This window comes from Tympanuchus pallidicinctus, unplaced genomic scaffold (assembly GCF_026119805.1).
Source record: "Tympanuchus pallidicinctus isolate F22 unplaced genomic scaffold, pur_lepc_1.0 scaffold1, whole genome shotgun sequence".
NCBI classification, from domain to species: domain Eukaryota; kingdom Metazoa; phylum Chordata; class Aves; order Galliformes; family Phasianidae; genus Tympanuchus; species Tympanuchus pallidicinctus.
The window spans coordinates 100,771,597-100,790,811 of NW_026294618.1; the positions used below are offsets into that span (position 1 = coordinate 100,771,597).

The following is a 19,215-nucleotide window of genomic DNA, read 5'->3' on the forward strand; positions in this document are numbered from 1 at the left end:
GTGTTGTCGTCCGGTTTTGATTTTGACTCCTTTACTAGAGAATGTCTCATCTCTCCGCCTTCCTTTCCATCTTGTAAAGGAAAGAGATGAGAGATGGATCCTTGGGAATTGTCTGAAGGTGTTTGTTTAGTTGGACAGGAATTTCGTGCAGCAGCGGTCCAGTTGGATGACTTTGGAGCTGACTAGACAGCAGTTATATTAATTGTGGGGTCTGGCACAAGCATGTCTTGCTTCCTGTGCAAAATGAACTTAAGTGCATCTGATGGGGAAGACTGGAAACAGCTTTTATAGTCTGCTAGCAAATATCTCCGTTATACAAATACATGAATGCTTTTATACCTTTGGAATATGGATGTTGTAATTCCTCACATCAGTGTGAGCTGTAGTACCAGGGCATGGAGAAAGTACTTTGCTGTCCTTCTGGACAGAGGTGTTCAAACTGCCCTGAAACAATTAGCAGCCTCCTCTTAATACTAGCTTTATCCTGTTGGCAAGGCTGGCCCTTGCATTGGCTGCCTTTGCTGGTTGTGAGTAATTGCCTCTACAAATTCAAATTCTATTTCTCGGTGTTGGAAATGTCTGTCAAATGTGCTGGAAGGCTGCTTGCAGCTCTGCCTTAAAGAAACACCACTGGCTTAGTTGTTTGTTTACTTCTAACAAAGTACCTGCTAGCCTGAAGTGTCTCCATAGATGATCAAGAAACAGAATTATTTTGGAATTTGAACTTTCTTTTACTGAACAAACTTATGAATAAAAATATTGTCAAGGTTGAAAGAGGCTGTCATGGTCATCTCAGGTGACCAACCATCCAGTTCAGGCCCAGGAGTTCTCCATAGTAATTGTATCAGGTTTATTTCAGTACTTGTGCGTGTAGTGTTTTATGGCTTTTCATCTTCTATTTATTCTTCACACCAACTCACCTCTTTTTGCTCTCATTTTCACTTTTACTCTTTTCTTGTGAGTGTGCAGAACGCTTCAATACTGAAGTATGAATGTTCAGATTGAATCTGCAACCTCATTGCACTCAAGAAAAAGTCACACGCACAAGTTTGGCTGCAGTCTTGTTAATTTAGAAACAATTAACTTAGTCCTTCATGGAGTGACCACCTAGCAATACCCAGCACGTTGAGTAGTGATACTGCCTTTCATAACCTCAGACATGCAGCTGGCGTATATTTTAGAAGTTGTCCATCTGAGTCTTTGCTTTGTGTTCTTTGATGATAACATGCAGGGCTGGTGCTTGCATTGGTTGTGAGGAAAGAGGCATGGTGGTGAAATGTGGATGAATTCTAGGAAAAAAAAACAATGGGGAAAAACATCATTCACACAGTCATTTGATTATGAGCTTTCTGTTCGGTTTCCTCTTGTTTGGAGAGCCTTAACAAAAACGTTCCTTAAACATGTGAGTTCCAAGGGAGAAATGAACTCCATATGCTCTTTTCACTGAAAGCACTCCTAACATGTATTAAGCATCAGAGTTATCGTCTGTGTTTGTAGCTCCACGCTGTAAGTGTATTTGGATCAAGATGTGGTAAGCACTGAGTTATTTTAATGTACTGGCATTTGGACAATGCAGTGTTTCTGCAGGAAAAGAATGCTCCATTGATACTTTAAAAGAAATGACAATGCAGTCATAAACACAGTTGAACTGAGATGCGTTTGTGCACGAGGTTGTGCACGGCTGGGCCTGGTCTGCTCTGAGCTGCTTGCTCTGAGCTGCTCTCTGCTGTTGGGGTTCTGTTGGTCTGACTTTGGGAAGCAACTCGTACATTCGAAGCTGCCCATGCACAGTTAGCAGCCTCAGGTGGGTTCCTGGGAAGCTGTCGTGCTTTTTGGCTCCTCTGAACTTGTGTTGACTCGGAATGTTTTTGCTTAGGGTTCAGAGCAGCTCAGAAACGTGTGCTGGAAGGTCACTGCCACTCTCTTGTTGCTGCTCCAGTCTTTAAAAGCATCACCTCCAGGAACAGCAGCATTTCTCCTGCATAGGCTGACAATCCCTGCTGTCTCTCGTTTCTTACTCTTGTTGGCAGCTTCTCTCAGGTGACTGCTTTCCACTGGTAGTGTCTGGGGGCACAGATTGTGACGGGCTGCCCGGTGTTGTCGCTGTTTCATTAGAAAAGCTTCATTTTCAGGTAATTAGCAGGACCGAGTTGCTTCCATGGCATTCTGGCTGCTCTCTCTGACCCAGCCCTAATTATTGTAGCAGCTCAGTACCTTTGAAAAATCGAGCAGTTAGTTCATATAGAGCCTTGTGCTTCATATAAATAAATAAATGCAGCCTGGGTCTTTAGTATGGATTAGTGAGCCCTGCTCCTGTGAAAACGTAATGCTTTGCATTAATCATATAAGCACTTGGTTTTTTGAAAGGCTCTTGCTTGGTGGTGCTGGAGTGTGTCATCCTCTGCTGACTCTTGGGATAAGCTGGGGCAGCGTGGGATTTTGCAGCCAGCATGGCAGTCCTGGCTTGGAGGAGCAGAGCATGGAAGCAAAGCATTCAGGGCTGGGTCAGCCTTGTATGGCTGAACTCATGGACTCTTTGGGGGTGGGCTGGCTTTTGTGTTTCCTTATTTCTCTGTATGGGTATCTTGCAAGTCACGGATTCAGCAGGATCTTCCAGGTGTAGTGTGGCCTCATTTCTGAGTTCTTCATACGTGCTTGTCACCATGTGTTTTTATGGGTAGGAAAACCACTTCCCTGGATGCAGGTGCTGCTTGAAGCCAGCGGAAATGTGTAAAGATACGATGCTCCCTTGCAGGATGTGTGAAACGCCTGCCTTCTACATGAATTGCTTTGCTTTAAATCGTGCTTTGAAATACATGGAGCTGTGGTGCTCAGAGGGTTAAAACTCACGTAGATGCTGCTTTAACTGAAGGCAGGCTGCACGTTCACAAAGTAAGTCACCTATTTTTGTATCAAATCGGTACGCTCTGAAGTAGGTTCGATATTTTCAAATACATATCTTTCTCTTTTGCGAATGAAGTAATGCTTCATTTTTTTTCCTAAAGACTTTGGCCATCTGTTTCTCTCTTCTATTGTAGTTTCATAACTGGATGCTGCAGGAATTTCAACATTTGGCGTGCACTGCGCTTGGGAGGGAGAGGAGCTTTTTGAGATTCCTCGGTTCACACCAGCTTGCCTGCCTTCTGCTCCCTGCTTTCCTGCTGCGGGCGCCGGGAGCTCCGCGCTTAGCAGCCAATGCGGGCTGCCTGCTCGGGGTCATTGCCTCGCTTTGCGGAGCTGCTAAGTTTTGTGAGCACCTAAGTGCTGTTAATTAAGGGCAATCACATGGAAACGTGCGGCACAAAGAGAGATGTTGCAGAGGAGTTCAGGAGCTTGGAATTGTGTTTCCTGAGACCCGTGTTTCTGCCGTGGCCTTGCTGTTGTGAGCTCTTGATGGGATTGGCACTGGCCGTGTGAGTGTACCTGACAATACAGCGTGTGCACGGAAAGCATCAGACACTTCCTCCTGGTTTTTTAATCCCTTCCTCCTGGTTTTTATAGCTTTTCTCCTCAATTAAAATGCACTCAGTCCTCACGCTCTTGATTTAGATCTCTAATCCCATGCTAAATAATCCCCATCTGCAAATAGGTTTTATTGTTTTCTTAATTTGTATCTAATTTTCTCCTGAGGACTTTCTGAGGGGTTAAATTGTATATCAAGCTTATTCTTTCCAAGTGATTCTTTTCCAAATTCTTACCACCAGCTGTGTTGGAGGTCAGTCCCTTTCTTCCTGCAGACAATTAGAGCACACGTACTTTCCATATGCAAATGCAGTTCTCTGCCAGCTCGCATCTCTCTCAACACCCAGAAGAAAATCTTTCATTTCAGAAATGTAGATTTCCTTTGAAGTGTCTGCCTCACTCCTACCTTACCAAGCTGGCCAGCAAACCCCTTTTATATCCTTATGTCAGTGCCATGGACTACAAATTAGGGATTTCTCATCTAAATTGTGGGTTGTATTTTGTGCAGTGAAGACATGTTTAATAGGAAGGGTATGAGTATATGTAAATCCTTTCCTGCTGTATTTCTCATGTTGTTAACGCTGCATATTTACACCCATTTCCTATTTGCAGCAGCCCTTTGGCAGGGTTGGGAGCCCTGTGTGCAGTTCCTAATAGGCTACATTGGGAAAACCAGACATGAAGTTTTTTCTTAATGTGGAAGGACCAACTTTATCATAAATACGTCTTCAGACTGTTATTTGCTTTTGAGAGACCAAATTCTTTCCAGCAGTTCCATGACTTAGTTTACCATCCTAGTAATAACAAAAATAACTGTCTAAAGCAAAAGAGATTAGGTTATAGCCAAGCATGGACAAATCCATCTTAATGGCCTGCCATTCATTCACTTAAAGGGATGAGGATGTCTCCGTGAAGAAATAAAATACCCTGCCTTGGAGTTCTAACAAGCTTTATTTTTGAGAAGAGGCTGTGTGTGTGTGTGTGTGTGTGTGTGCACTTAGTTAACTTCTTTGCAGAGCTGTACAAACAAACAAAAGCTGGCTGTGTTCCTGCAGCGCTGTTGCACGCACGCAGTAAGGTATGTGCACTGGTCCTTTGAACCCAGTGGACTGGAGCTAGAATAAAGATTTGATTTATTTTTTCAGGATTGGATTGCTGTGAATACCCTTTTGAGCTCTTTCAGTGTTACGAGGTTAAGTAAAATGAAATATTATGACATTGTGTAGCCTTAGCTGAGCTGAATCTTCAGTCTCAGGCTGTATAGTGCCAGTCTGTTACTTCAATTAGTTTTTAATTGGTTGGAGAGAGCTGAAACCCCTTTCATAGCACGGAGTGAATAAGGAGAGGAGGCTGATAAGGTTGACTAAATCTGAGGAAACACTTACAAAACAAATCTTTCAATTTCCCCAGTGAAAGCGTTCTGCTTGGGTGGCTCAGTGGGAATGGGGCTGTGTGCCTTCCTTTGGGGGGCTCTCCCAGATCCATGCACCTGGATGGCATGATGGCATGCTCTGCATAGTGTCCCAGTGCTGCTCTCTGGTGTGGGTGCTGGCTCTGCAGGCAGCTCTGGGTGCTGCATGGTGGGCTCCAAAACACAGCGGCTGTTCAGCTGAGCTTCTGTTCTCTGAGAGTTACACACAGTAAATAAAGCAGGCCTTGTTTTCTTCCTCTTGTTTTCCTTATTTGACTAATGTATTTCTGTGTACAGTTTGTGTAAGTGCATCAGAGCCTCTCAGCTGGAAGGCTCTGTGTATTGGCAGTTGAGGTGTGGGATGCTTGTGGCTTTTGGCACCTAAAAGGCATTGCTGGGACTTGGGAGCTGTGGGTGAGGCTTGTGCTAACACTAGCAGAAATGCAGCTATGGATGGTGGTGGCTAGGGCTGTGCCTCACAAGGCTTTCTGGGGCTGAGATGTCCCTGTCCCTTTTTGTTATTGTGGGTCCTTTTTTATTTCTATTTCACTGTTGTACTATTTGAGACTTTTTGAGACTTAATGTGAAGTTATGGCCAGGCTCTGCAGCTGCTTTGCTGTCTCTGTGGCTATGTACTAATTTCAGCATAAACTGGCTGTGTGTTCTGGTGCCTGTGCTGCCTGATGCCTCAAGACTGTGGCCTCCTTGGCCGTCTTGTGCACCAAGAATAACATATTAGTGCTTGTGCTTCCACAGAGAATCACAGAATAGCCTGGGTTGAAAAGGATCGTAGAGATCACCTAGTTTCTACCCCCTGCTATGTGCAGGGTCACCAGTCACTAGACCAGTCTGCCCAGAGCCACGTCCAGCCTGGCCCTAAGTACATCTGGTGTCATAAGCTGACTTTGCCCTCTCAGCTACCCTTGGGAAGATATTTGCGTAGCCAGGACTGTTAATAGCAAAAGCTGTATTAAACAAAGTAATTGGAGAATCTGGACCTTTGAATGCAGTCGGCAGCACATGGTGCGCTGCCACTCGGCATGCACTGTGAACTTCCTTTACTTGCAGTGAGTGCTGGTTAGGTAAACTCTGAATCCCTTTGTTTGTGGCAGTACCTAAGGAGGAGATTTTAAAAAGCAGAAAAGAGCTCACAAAACAGCTTAATTCTCTCTTCCAGCAAAGATCTCACTTAGCAGTCTGTACAGTTCCAGCCCAACCTGTTACTGATTTGTCTGTAGTTTTTTGGTGCAGGGCTTAACCTTGACGTCCTTACAGCTCTGGAGTCCTGCTGCTGGCTGGCTGGGCCTCGTTTTTCTTACCTGTTTGCCTGTAGTTTCCTTCTGGGTGTACCTGCCATCTCCTGGAAAACCAATGCAGTTTTGTTTCTTCCTGTTGGTAACCCAAACAGTAGGAAAGCTGTGGAAAAAGTTGCAAGAGAACAAAGTTTTTGTATTCTTTTTCTCTTCAAATGCAGATCTTAGCTGGATAGAGTACTTGGAATGCATTTCTTTTAAGTCGAACAAATGAATTTTCATAAAACTTCCCCTTGTGTTCTTTTATCTTTGGCATGTAAGAGAATTTTAGGAATGGGAAAGTCCTGACCCTTTTTTCACCACTTCCTCTCTTACCACAAAAAAAGTAAGAATCTCACTGAGGCAAATTTAGGACATTCCTGTTTACTGCTAATGCTTATTAAAAGATCCTTTCTTTTAAATGCATCTGGTGGTGGTGCTCTCACCCCCACCTTTGGGATTTGTATGTGTAGAACAGGGTCTCCTTGTGGAAGGTAAGCTCTGCTTTTTGCAATTCATTTTCTTGCTAAAATCATTTCCATTTCTCCTGTTAGAAGATAGCTGCTTTGAGCTCTATTGCCTTTGAATTCTCTTTTCAGAATTCCAAGGCAGAGTTTTAAAATAGTAGAGGAGCTGCTATTTTCTTTCCTACAGGTTCTTTTTTCATATAGCAAATAGTGGCTGATGTAATCATGGGATTTTCTGACAGAGAATTGAGAAGTCAGTGTGCAAGCAGCCAAAGCAGTAGAACTGCAAGCATCTAGTGCTTGGGATGTGATGCCTGCTTTAGTCCCTCATGGTGCCATGGCAGGTGGCAGTGCCGTTCTTTGTCTCCTCTCATAGTGCCACATGCCAAATGCAGGAACGTGGACATTCTTGCCTCTGGGTTCAACCCTCTTGCCTGGAGTGGACCCCAATGAAGTACTTATGGTGCACAAGCCTGGAAAAAGTGCTGACTGCAGTGAGCAGAATAACTTTGTCTGAAATAAATTTTGGAGATGTAAGAATATAGCGAATAATACTTCTTGTTTTAGCAGCAACTGTTGGGAGAGCGCTTGCTTGATTTGCAGTTAATGATAACGACAACAAATTGCAATTGGGGAAAAGATAATGTTGACTATGGTAGGACTGTAGTCTGCTGTAACTTCTTTATGTCCACCTTGTTGTGAGAGCTGTCTGTATCTTTTATGATTGACAAAGTCCTGTTAGGGCCTAGAGGAGAAAGCTGCTGCTTGTTATTGTCACAGAAGGGGCTTTCTGCCCAACTCCTTTGGAGCTGGGGAAATAGGTGGGCACAGAGCAGGCTTGCTTAGGGTTGCCATAGGTTTTCTGTGACAGATCATGTTTCCTTGTTTGTTGCCTACAGAAATGGCTGTCCTTGCTGTTTTTTATATGGCATGTTTGCTTGTTGCAGCGCTCCTCAGCGATGAAAAGAATGAGCTGTGAGCTGAGCTGGTGGGCAGGCAGAGCAGTAAGGAGCAGAATGTAAGGCTTTTCTGCCCAAGTGAGTGTCTTCTGGTGTGCTTGTGTGGAATTTGGGAAGACAAGGCAAATCTTTTGGTTTGGAGATGCAAAAACAGTGACCTAAACAGAAGGAACCCATGTGTGGAGCAAAAGTAATTTGCCGAAAAGCTGTGGAGCCGCCTTGCCTTTCTGCCAGCATCATCTCTTTGGTTGGCATGTGTTTCATTGCTGGGGTCTCAGCTACCTTTTATGCTGAACATCTCGCACAGCAAAACAAGTTAAAAGCAGAGGAAGATCTTTCTGGAAGCTGGTAACACGTGACAGAGGAGAATGTCTCCATGTGTAGAATGTGCAGATGTATAGCTCAAGATGTGGTGTGCCTATTTGAAATCAGCTGTGTGTTATTGAGCTTTCTCAAGAGGAAAGAAAGGCTGGGTGCTGCCATTGAATAGTGGTGGTAGCTGCTAGGGGACAAATCCAGTCTACCCGTGTGAATTGTGGAGGGCTACAGAATGCAGGACTACAAATCTGCTTTTGCTTTACAGCCACCTTCTGCACTGCTAAATCAGTGAAGTATCTCGTGTTGTAATGTGCAGCCCAGGACTTCATCTTTCTTTTGGGTTCCTTCTATTCATCACTCTGTGTTACAGAGATGTTTGTAGAGTGTTCCACTTTAAAACCGATTTTTTGTCTTGTTGAGCTTTCAGACCTGATTTTGCTGAGCAAGCAGTGCTCATATGTAGGTGAACTCTTGAGTATCTGTGCAGCAGCTCCATAGCTTCACCGTGCCTTTGCAGTCAATGTCAAACAGCACCTACTCTTCCTTTAGGCAGGAAAGAGCAGCACAGAAGTACTTAATCTGGAGACATGCCCCACTGTCACCAACGGCCCAACTGTGAATAAAATGAAGCTTTGCTCAAACGTTGGTCTTCATGTTTCACTTTCATAATTCATAAGAATCACAGTTCTTTCAGAACCTCTTCTAAAAGAAAGGTTACAACTTCTCTTGATCCATGCTAATTACAGGCTCACCTTTTTTGGGGAACATCAAGGGCAACGATCATTCAGTTGAAAAGAAATCTAAATTTAAAGTGTTCCAGTGGTGAGTGAAAAAGTGTAATTGAAACATTCCTACTTTTAAGGCACAGGTAGGAAAAGTCTGGTATTAATGGTGTATGATATTTAACAAAACCAAAACACACAAGCAAACCCTCGGAATGCATTTGAAAGATGCTCTCCTATTGCATTTTCTATTTGAAGAAAGATTTCTAGCTTTGTAAATAAACACACAGTGTGTGTATGGCCTTCAAATCCATGTGTCTTCAGAGTGGCACATCACTCTTTGTCACTGTGTTCTGTTTCTGTACCAGATCGCTGTGCAAGCTGTTTTCCATATAGGTGGCACGTGCCACTCTGCAGGTGGCTGATGTGCAAAGGGAATAGTGCAGTGTACACAAAAGCCATCCTGCCATTTTCTTATGATTTACTGCATTTGTGCACACCAACAGAAAGGAAAGAATATTTATAATTTTTTGAGCTAATTGTCAAAGGATGATTTATGTCTTCATTTGAGCCCGGGCAGCTGGTTCTGTATATATGCAGCTGTGGGAGTTGTATTTTTTTTCTATCCCTAGGCAAGTTAGCAAAGAAACTGCACACTGTTCACTGCCTTTCTGCCCACGTGTAGCCAACAGTTGCGTTGTGTTGTTGAAAATAGTAAGAGTTTGCAAGGCTATGTAAATTGTTGGTTTCTCTAAGTAGTAATTTTTGTTCATTAGGCAAATAACTCTAGCTTGGTCAGTTCAGCGCCCTCATTTGCTCAGAATAGACTTCATACGTTTTTTGAAGCTTTTTCTGTGCAGGTGTTGTTGATTTTGGGGGCAGGGATAAAGTCCTTTTTGCTTCTCATATTGATGGGGGCTGTGGTCTAATGGTGAAAGCAGCACAAGTCAGAAAGTCCCCGTTCCATACTGTGCTTTATTTCAGCTTCTGTGTAATTGGAGACAAGTCATCTTTTCTATCACTCAATAATTTGCACACACAAATCATCTTCCGTCAGCTGTCCTACAGCTTTACATCCCCCATGACTTACAAGTAGGATTTATGTCTGCTGTTAAAGGCCAGGAGACAGCAGCATTTCATTCTGTGGTACCGGCGCAAAGCAACTGACGGGGCATTTTGCTGTGCAGAAATAGCTGTCGAGCACTGAGAATTTCTTTGCACAAGGGTTCTTTGGCCCCACAGCTCCGCTGTTTGCAGTGCAGGACCTGCAGTAAGCTTCTGGCCGTGGGGAGCACCCTCTGTTTGCTCTCTGTTTTCCTTTGGGTGGCTTGGAATTCTGAGAAGAGTGTCTATAATGGAAAAACGCCAGGATGGGGGGAAGGAAGTAGTTTGTAGAGGCAGGCAAGTACATCCTCTCTGGGTCGGCATTGCTAACATGTTTTATCCAGCCGTGGTGAGATATTACAGAGTGACAATAACCATAAGGACTGGGCTGCCTCTCGGTGGAAGCAGGGTGTGCCTGAAGCACGTAATTGCACTTGAAAGGCTCCATGCTGATGGCTGCAGCGCAAGGAACTCAGGGAACCTGTGCTGTGTGTGTCAGATCCAATTGCAAACAGTTGTGCCAGGCCTACTGACAGTTCAAACTACAGCGGCTCAAGAATACAGAAGTGTTTGTGTAAACTGAAGCACTAATGAAGAAAAGGAACTTGTATAGCTCTGTAAAGACTTCTCGGTGTAAAGCAGGTGAGATGGAGCTTGGTTGCAGCTCCACCAAGGCAGCTGCCACAGTGCAGGATATGTGAGCTTACCACTACTGGATTCCATCAGAGCTGTGGGAATATTCAGCTTAAGCTTGGTGACTGTGCATACACAGGCTGGATTAGAATTACTGACACCACTTTTGCTTTCCTCTTGTGTTACTGCAGAATTTATTCTGTGATTTGTTCCCTGTCTGGATTTTAGGTGATGGCTTGTTTCTTTCATAACTCGTCCACAACATCAGTCCTCAAAACTACTGCTTGTAGGAGAGGGAATGTGACTGCTGCGGGTAAAATAGTACTTTATTTCCTACCCTGAAAAAATGCCACAATGCTACACAGGACTTTTGCTGTTATTATTTTGCTTGTTGGTCCGTCTGTCCTGTAATTTAAATGCAAGAAGAAAGAAAGTGTCAGCTGTGACATCTGAAATATTTTAGGTTGACCCAGAAGAAGCACTCAGAGTTGGGTCAAGAAGAGCAGAAATTCTGGCTCTGGTTGTCACGCGTGCAGTCAGCCATGGCTGTCAGTCTGGTGCTGGCCGATTCTTCAGGACAAGGGCTGTACAGAAAACAAATGCTTCAGTGGTGGAAGATACAGGTGGGCACATAGTTCACTAGAAATGGGGTTATTTATGTAGTCAAGGTTGCAGTGTATTGTCTTCACATTATGGTTGTTTTGTTGGTGATTGCTTAAAGCTTTCCCCCTCTGATTTGGATGCTCCGTCTGGAAGCTCTGGGTATGTGTGATCACTGTCCACTTCTTGGGAGAGGTAAGAAAGAAAGTAAGAGCAATGCTGAGGAGAAGAGGGGAGCCAGCATCCGTTTTCAGATTGTCTCTCAGTCCTTTTGTCTACGTGAGACTGTGGTCCTGCTGGCTCTGCTGCCTCTGCCCTCTTGCTGCTCAGAGGTCTGTGGGGCAGCAGATGTCCCCGGGCCCCTTGGGAGTTCAGGTGGCTCTGCTCATCTAACCGTGGTCCTGCCTTTGTCTGGGCTGTGTTCCGCTGAGAGCTGCTGGATAGCAGGGGAAGGAAAGCCACCAGGAAGGTGTCAGTGCTGCGCAGCAGCTGTGTGTTGGGCTGGAAGAGCGAGCAAGGCCTGTATGCATCTGTCAGAGCCCAAGAGGCAAGGTTAAACTAACAGATCACGCTGAGATAAGTGTTCTGTGTAAGCTCTTATCTGTGCTCAGAAACTGGAGAAGTCGAGGAGGGTTGACTTGTAGTGCATAATAAAGCTAAACTGCGGTTTGAGTGCACACAGTCGAGAGGTTTGCAAGGCAACCTTACTGTTCCTAAGTCTGCCCTCTGGAAGGTCTCCTGTGGTGGAGCAGGGACTTGCACTTCTGTCTGTGGTGCCAGCCTGGTGAGGGCCAGTATCCAAGCTGAGTGCTCTGGAACCAAGCACGATAGAGTTTTGCAGGCTTCAGCTTTTAAGCCTTGCCTCTTTTAGAGATGTAAAAGTGCATTTTGTATCAAGTATGCTGAAATATGTGGAAAATCTTATTTTGCAGAATCCATGGGGTTTGGGTGCCCACACATTGCTATTGTCTGAGTTGATGACGCTGCACATAACTGTTTTTCCCCCTCAGTGCTCTGTGTGCAGTACTGGGCTACAGAACTTGATTCCTGTTCCCTTGATGGTTAGTTTATAGAGCAAGTCTTTATTCGCTAGGCTTCTTTGGTCCTAATTAAGCAAATGCATCTAGAGTCGAAATTGAGATTTAATAATTTAACTTAGCCTTCGTTTCATTTATGGTGATACCCTTCTGAAATATTTAAATCTTAATTTTTCTTTTTGCCCTCGTTTAGTGCCACATCCCACACTGCTGGGTGTTTTGTTTTCTTTTTTTTTTTTTTGCCTTTTGCTGGGCGTCTCATTGATTGTGAGAGGCTTTGTTTCTTACATGGAGTGGATGCCTCGTGGCACTTGGTGAGATTAAGAGTGTTTTGTTCCAGGAACCAACCTACCTTCCCTTTCTGTTCCCATTTCTGCTCCCAAGGAGAACAGCTTTTCACACCAGACACATTTGTGTTTACAGATAAAAAAATTTTTAAATTAGAATAAAATTGAAATCTAGGATGAGACAAAATTATTTAATCTTTTAAGCCATGTGCTCTATGGGATAGAGGGACTCTGTCTCTTTATCCCTTTGCCTCATTTAATGGTACAAGACTAGAATCCAGCCTGCAAGACACCAAATCCACTTAATAAAAAGCCTGGACAGCGTCCAGGAGTCTCTTCTGTGGCTGCAGATGTTACATTACAACTGCCCTGTGCGAGGACCCATCAGCTTACTGAGCAGCTATCAGGCTGGCACAAAACTGGGCATTGGATTTGAGCTTTTGTGGTTCTTATGTATATAGTGCCTGCTGTGACAGCACAGGAAGGGGGAGGACAGTGTGTTGGTCAACGTGCCGATGGGTCTCAGCCTTAGTCACAAGCCTTGTGTGTGATGGGTACCAGGGTCCTCAGCAATAGGCCTGGGAGCAGTCGGTGCCGGTGCTGTCACTGCATCTCCATCAGAAACAGGAGGAAAAGACAGCTACAATTTGTATCACAGAAGATTCTGAAGGCATGAAGGACCTTTGTTGCCTTGAGGGGTGTCCTCCTGTTGGATACTAGTAGCTAAGTGTGTGCTTTCCAAGGAAGAGGCTGGGTAATAGGTAACTACTCTGAAAAGCCGAGTGTGAAGGAGCGTGCTGCTCTGGTAGCAGTGTGTGGCTGCAGGGCTGGTTGGGCTTCTGGAGGGCGCCGTCAGTTTTAGGCCCTAAAAATTAGACAGATTTTTAGACTTTGGATGTACAATTCTAGATGAAAGAAACAGTGATGCATAAATAGAAGGAAATGGTGTTGTTTTTGAGATGGGCTTCTGTAATCTGGTGTGAACTTCTGTTTCAGGAGGCAGCTTGGAAGCCACATGACTGCTTAATTAGATTGAGCAGGAGTTGCTCTAAATTTGTGTTTTGTAGTCTTTGCAAGAGTTACTTAGCCATACCTACTTTTCTCCTCATCTTTTGGCTGTGCCTTCCCAGAGCAGTTCTAGAGAGGCTATCAGCATGAAATAGGTGTCTCATGGGCAATGGTGGTGGCACTTTCTAATGGCCTACGCTTGTTCCTCCGAAACAATATGCAGACATTTAACGGATAATTAATGCTCTTTTTTTTTTTTTTTAACATGCAAGGGTATCACACCTTTAATTTTGATTATTATCCATATGTAATTTTCAGCTGCAGAATGTATCACATTGGGTTATTCTCATGTTCTGCCTTTTGAAGGAGGCACTAAGCTTGGCATACAGCTTATAGAGGCTTCTGGGGTTTTAGTGCGCAGGCATGAGATATTGTTTGGAGTCACATTTTAATGGCAAGGTTCCAGGTCTATCCATGACATTTTAAAGCTGTGGCTGCTGCTGAGGATCAGCATCTGGTGAGTGGCTGTGGTGTTTTTATCTCCAGTTTTGCATCTGGATGTGGCAGGCTGGTGCCTCTGGGGCAGAGGGACAGGAGGAGGTGAGTTCCTTTTTGGGAGCAGGGCTGTGAGGAGGGCAGCTGGCTTTAAGCCTGTTGGCCACTTCATCGGTGATGCCAGGGTCAGAGCTGCTTGAGCAGCTTGAGGTTGCATCTTCCAGCACCTCTTTCCTTGGGAGAAGGCTCTTATTCTGTCTGTCATGGCTGACAACATTGGTGAAATGTGAGCTGCTGGGTAGAGACAAGGAAAGGAGCTAGCATAGCAGGCCACGTTTTCATTTCCCCCTGTTTTTTTCTTCGTGATATTAATTTGCAAAAGGAGTTTGATGACAGATGAGGAGCCTTTAATTGGAGAGCTCATTGTGCATGAGCTCGGAATAGATGCAGATTAATTCAGGATTTGATAAAATCATCATTCAGACAGCCAAGCATGAGCTTGTGTCACACAGACTCCCCACGTTGCCCCTTGGCCGGACACGGCACACTGTGGATCTGCCTGCTGGTTTGCTCCATGCTGGGGCTACACCACCCAGCCCTGCAATACACCTCTCTTCAGAGGTGTAAATTAAGAGTTTGCACTGCCTTTATAGCTTCAAGTATGTATTCAAGCTTCTCAAACTTCCAAGTACTGTGGAGAATAGCTGCTGCTGCCTTAGTGCTCATTTGCTCTTTGTAGGTATCAGCATTCCTCTGTTGAGTGTGAGCATCATAGTTCCACCATCTGTGCACCCGAAGCAGGTGATGTGAACTTTATCTTCCAGAAAAACCCTGAAAGCTGGGGCCATTCTGCACCTGCTGCCTTCTTAGAAATGTATGGAGTGTTCACAGGTTCTCTGCATCTTCAAAACAGAGAAGTTGCTTTGTATCCAAAGCATAGCCCTTAAAAAGCAAAACAAGTAAGAGAACCCTGGTGTTGTCCATTTAGAGCTTCAGAAGATGCATCCGTACCTGCACACACTGAGCTGTCATTGTCCTCTGGATGAGCCTATGGGTTGCAAGGAGAGGAGGAAGATGGGTGCACTAATGCAGATGTTTCTGAGGCTTTTGTCAGAGTCCTGACATGGCCATTGGAATGGCACGTCTCATGGACTGCAGGTTGCAGATCCTTCTGTCTGAACGCTACTTGCAATAGGAAAAAAAGATAATAAAAAGAGTGTCTGTTTTGTGACAGGATCTGAAGTCTCATGCATGCTTTTAGTATGGAAATCAATTGTTTAATGTGTGCATTGATTTTTTTTTTTTGTCAGGCTGCGTTTTTGACACCAGGTGTCAGACAATTTCATTGCAGTTGTGTGCTTATTATGAGAACACATCTAGCATTTATATTTGTGATGCTTCCAAATCAGAAGGGATAGAATGTAACAGCTCAGCATACGCTCAGTAACACATATGCTGTCACATGGAGGTTCAGCCTTCATCTTGTGAAGAGGTGTATGTGGGTGTTGGAGCAGGATCAGAGCTGAGGGGCAGGCGGATGTGTGGTGCCTGAAGGCTCTCTGAGGGCACTGTGCTGACTGAGAATCGGAGCTGGAATTTGCATTCAAAATAATTGGCTTGCTCACTTAAATTTGCTGAAAATGTGTTTCCCTGGTTCCTGTTCCTAATCTATATGTGATTGTTTTACACTGCAGTGAACACGGGTACTTACAAAGAGCGAGGCAGGCACCATTGATCGTCTGTGTCCGTGTAGCAGAGCGTGGGGCGGTGAGGCTGTGTGAAGGCCTGTGCTTGGTTTTCAAGGCAGAGAGATGATTCTAGTGCCTCACCTTGTTAAGCCAGCTTCCAAACCTGCTGTTAAGTCTGAGGTGAAAATGTGTTGGACCTCAAATGAGCGTGTGTTTGTTGGCTTGGCAGCTGGCGGGCCCCAGCTCTGCAGGCAAGCAGGCAGTGAGTTGGTCACGGCCTGGGAGCAGGTGGGCTGCACAGGCTGGTTGTGCAGAACCTGCTCACACCATGTTGCACTCGGTGGGGCTGTGACCCACTGGAAACCAAAAACTTTTAAACTGTGGATTCATTGCTGTTAAAATGTAGAGGAATATGTGCTCTGAAAAAGAATGTTAAAAAAAACACCTACAAAACAATACAGAAAACTCAGCCATATAAGATCAGGCACCTGAGAGATCTGAGCCATGTGAGCTTTGCACTCTAAAGCAACACATTTGTTTTGAATGTGTAAGGTATGTCTGCACAGCCTTGCTGGCCCAAGACCCGGCAAGCTGTGCCCAGAGCCTGAGCTTGAGAGCTGGGTTCTGTAATGTTCTGCCCTGGTGTGGCTGGGGAGCCTGGTTTCTCCAGCAGGCTTTGGGTGGGCTTTGTTGCAGGTTGCTGGGAGGTGTTCCTAGGCTCTGAGATGGTAGTGTGTGTGGTGTAAGGGTACATGTCTGCCTAAAGCAGACAGGGTGGTAAAGGAAGTAATTTCCAGTGGGTCTCTTTGGGTATTCTGCAGTGTGAAATTCTGTTGAAAAAAGCTTTAAGAAAAGATTTTCCGATGTAGTCCTGTCAAGTTTGTTTTGCTCAAGATTCTCTGCTATGATAACTCCTTGAAAAATGAAGCTGAATCTGTCCTTGTCACTTGTTCTGAATAATGGAAGAACTTGGGCTTTGTTTAATCCAGCTTATTCTGCGAACTTCATTTATATTTGGTTTAAGGAAACCGAGTCATCAGCCCTACATGCTGCACATTCCATGTTTAGCCTTGTAAATAGATGCTATGCAGATTCGTTTGCTCTCACTGTGCTTCTGAAATAATCAGTGTCTCACTTTGTTCTTTTTTAACCAAGCAAAGCCAGACTACAGCTTCTTTCAAAACGCATCATTTTGAGATGTAGAAGTCTTATAGATGTTGGTCAGTTTAGCTACATAGGTACTAAAAATAATAGGTTTTCATCTGCTTGTGTTTTGAAAACACACCTAGAGGCCTCTGGTGGGAAGAAATGGAGGAGGAGTTGGATGCCAAAGTGAAGATGCAGAACCAAAGGGATCTCAGCCGGTGTCACCTTGCTGTACCTGTTCAAATGACTGCTTCTTTGAAATTCCTCAGCCTCACTATGACAGTAAGGTGGTGACAGTGAAGGGAGAGCAATCTTTGTCTTCTTTCAGACGCTTGAAGTGTCGGCAGTGTGCTGCACTGGGTTGGGAGACTGCAGTGTTGCTGCAGATGCGGGCTGGCATAAGTGGTGCCTGGGGCTGCTCCCAGGCCTCCTGCAGCAGCTCCAGGGGGAGTGTGTGATCCCCTGGGGCCCACTTTGCCACTGGATGCATCTCAGCATCTTGTGTGATCACACTGAATGATACCTGGATGGCAGAGAGATGTTTTGATTGCAGGCAGGCAGAATCTATAACGGTTAAGGAAGGCTGGCAAAGAAAACCCCAAACCCTATTCTGAAATGCAGAGCTTCATCTAACAACGTGCTTCATCCTACAGGTAGCTGGGGTGTGCTTTATCTGCATACCATCTTTATTTTCTTATCAACTTTCTGACTGTTGCAGTCAGTGCTGTATCTTCACTCAGCAGCATGGCTAATTTGGCAAATGTGTCAACATGTTACATCATTCTTCCCAGCATCTCTAGGTCTGTTTTAAACATTGGTGGTGACTCGACTTGCCAGAGCTGTGGAATTTCATTGATTGTGACCAACAGGAAATTCTGAAGCAGGAAGCTTTAATACAAAGCTTGCAGTAAGCTGTTGCTTGATGAGTTCCTTGCCTGATGGTAACACAGACTGCATGGTATAGGACCCAGTGCAGAAGGCTGCGCTGCAAAGAAGTCTTTCCAAATTAATTAACTGTAAAATGAGCAAAAAGTAAAGTTCATCCCAAATTAATGGCAGTGCAGAACTGATGGCATTTATTTTTTAGAGGCCATTAAGGAGCCTTGATAACATTCCAACAGTCAGATAGAGAGCAGTGCTGGTGGGGTGGGAGGACTGGATTCTACTGACAGCTTCACACGTTGTGCTGGTTGTGCTGGTGTGTGCAGTGCAGGGGGGGCAAAGGTTAAAAAAAAGTCAAAATCTTATCTGAAGTACTTTAACTTCAGAAGCACTTCGCCTTCAGTGCTCAACTAATTATTGTTACCCTTCAATAGGTGCATCTGCATGCTATTGTGCCAGCACTGCTGCTTCTCTTGTTAATTACACTTCTTATGCTTGCTTCACAAGACTAATCTAGCAGCTTGTAATAATTCATGCCATTCTAATCAAACATGGTAAGAGGAAAAACCAGCTCCCTCCATCCCAAAAGCAAAACCCAGCGTGAGCAATTGGATGCCGGAGCACAGGCTGTGTGTGTGTCTGTGTACATCAGAAATGGACTTTGTGCATGGCAAGCATGCAAGGATGGCTGGGTGCAGTTAAACACGATGATACCTTGTTGCAAACAAGGTATTGATATGCATTTACTGCCCTCTGAGCAAAGCACTGTTAGGAGTTGGTCCTGCCATCGGCTTCAGCCAGCATAGCTCAAGTTTGTGATTTTTTCCAAGGACAGATGCTAAGTGTAAGTCTTCTGTAGTCGTCTGCTCTCAAAACCAAATCATAGGCTTGGTGGAAAAATACGCATCTGTCCTGGCCAGTGTTATCTGTTTCTGCTGCAAACAAACTTGCAAAACAAGAGCTAACAGCAGACTAATACCTTTTATGTCCTTCTCTCACAAATGATATTTGGAGAGTTCTGTAATCAAAATACCGTGCCAGATATTTCCCGTAATGGTCAGACTGAACCCCAGAAGACCTTGATTCTTGCTCAGCCTCCATTGCAATCAGTAAAATTTGTGGCATATAAGGTGAAGGTCTGATGGCATATAAGGTGAAGATCTGCTGGCATAATTCTTTCCAGTCTGTGGGATGTATCCAGTAGCTTGTTAAACAGTTGTGGGTATGGAGAAGTCTAGATCTAGCATTTCTTTTTATTTTTTTCTCAGTTTTTGTAATGGGAGAATTGAAGATAGCAGAATTGTAGCTTCCACCTATTGGGAAAAGCAGACGTGCTTCTAAGTTATAGATGTCAATCTGTTGTTTTTAATCTCCTTTTATTTACTTAATTTGTTGGGCTATGGTGAAGCTCTTTCCTGAGTCACATACTTGGAAATCATAACATTCTTTGTTGTTTTGCTGAGTAACTTTCACTTATCAGTTGTAGATAATACAATAAATATTACCAGAAGTATCCCGTTCTGTGTTGTGAAGTGCACAAAAAAGTGCTGGAGCTCAGTGAACGACTGTCTTAAAGCCAGTGGCTTGAAGGAAAGAAAAATGCACAGGATACAAATTTTATTTTTTATATCTGACTGTTGGTATTTGTTCAGCTTGCCACACAGTGGGGTTTGTATTTGGAACAATTTCTGACTTCACAAGGTA

At 44.4% G+C, this 19,215-nt stretch overlaps 1 protein-coding gene across 16 annotated transcripts in view; it reads left to right on the forward strand.

Annotated features, from left to right (window-relative positions):
* Positions 1–19,215, forward strand: part of EHBP1 (EH domain binding protein 1) — a 196,896-nt gene that overhangs the window by 1,966 nt on the left and 175,715 nt on the right. The window lies entirely within an intron of this gene.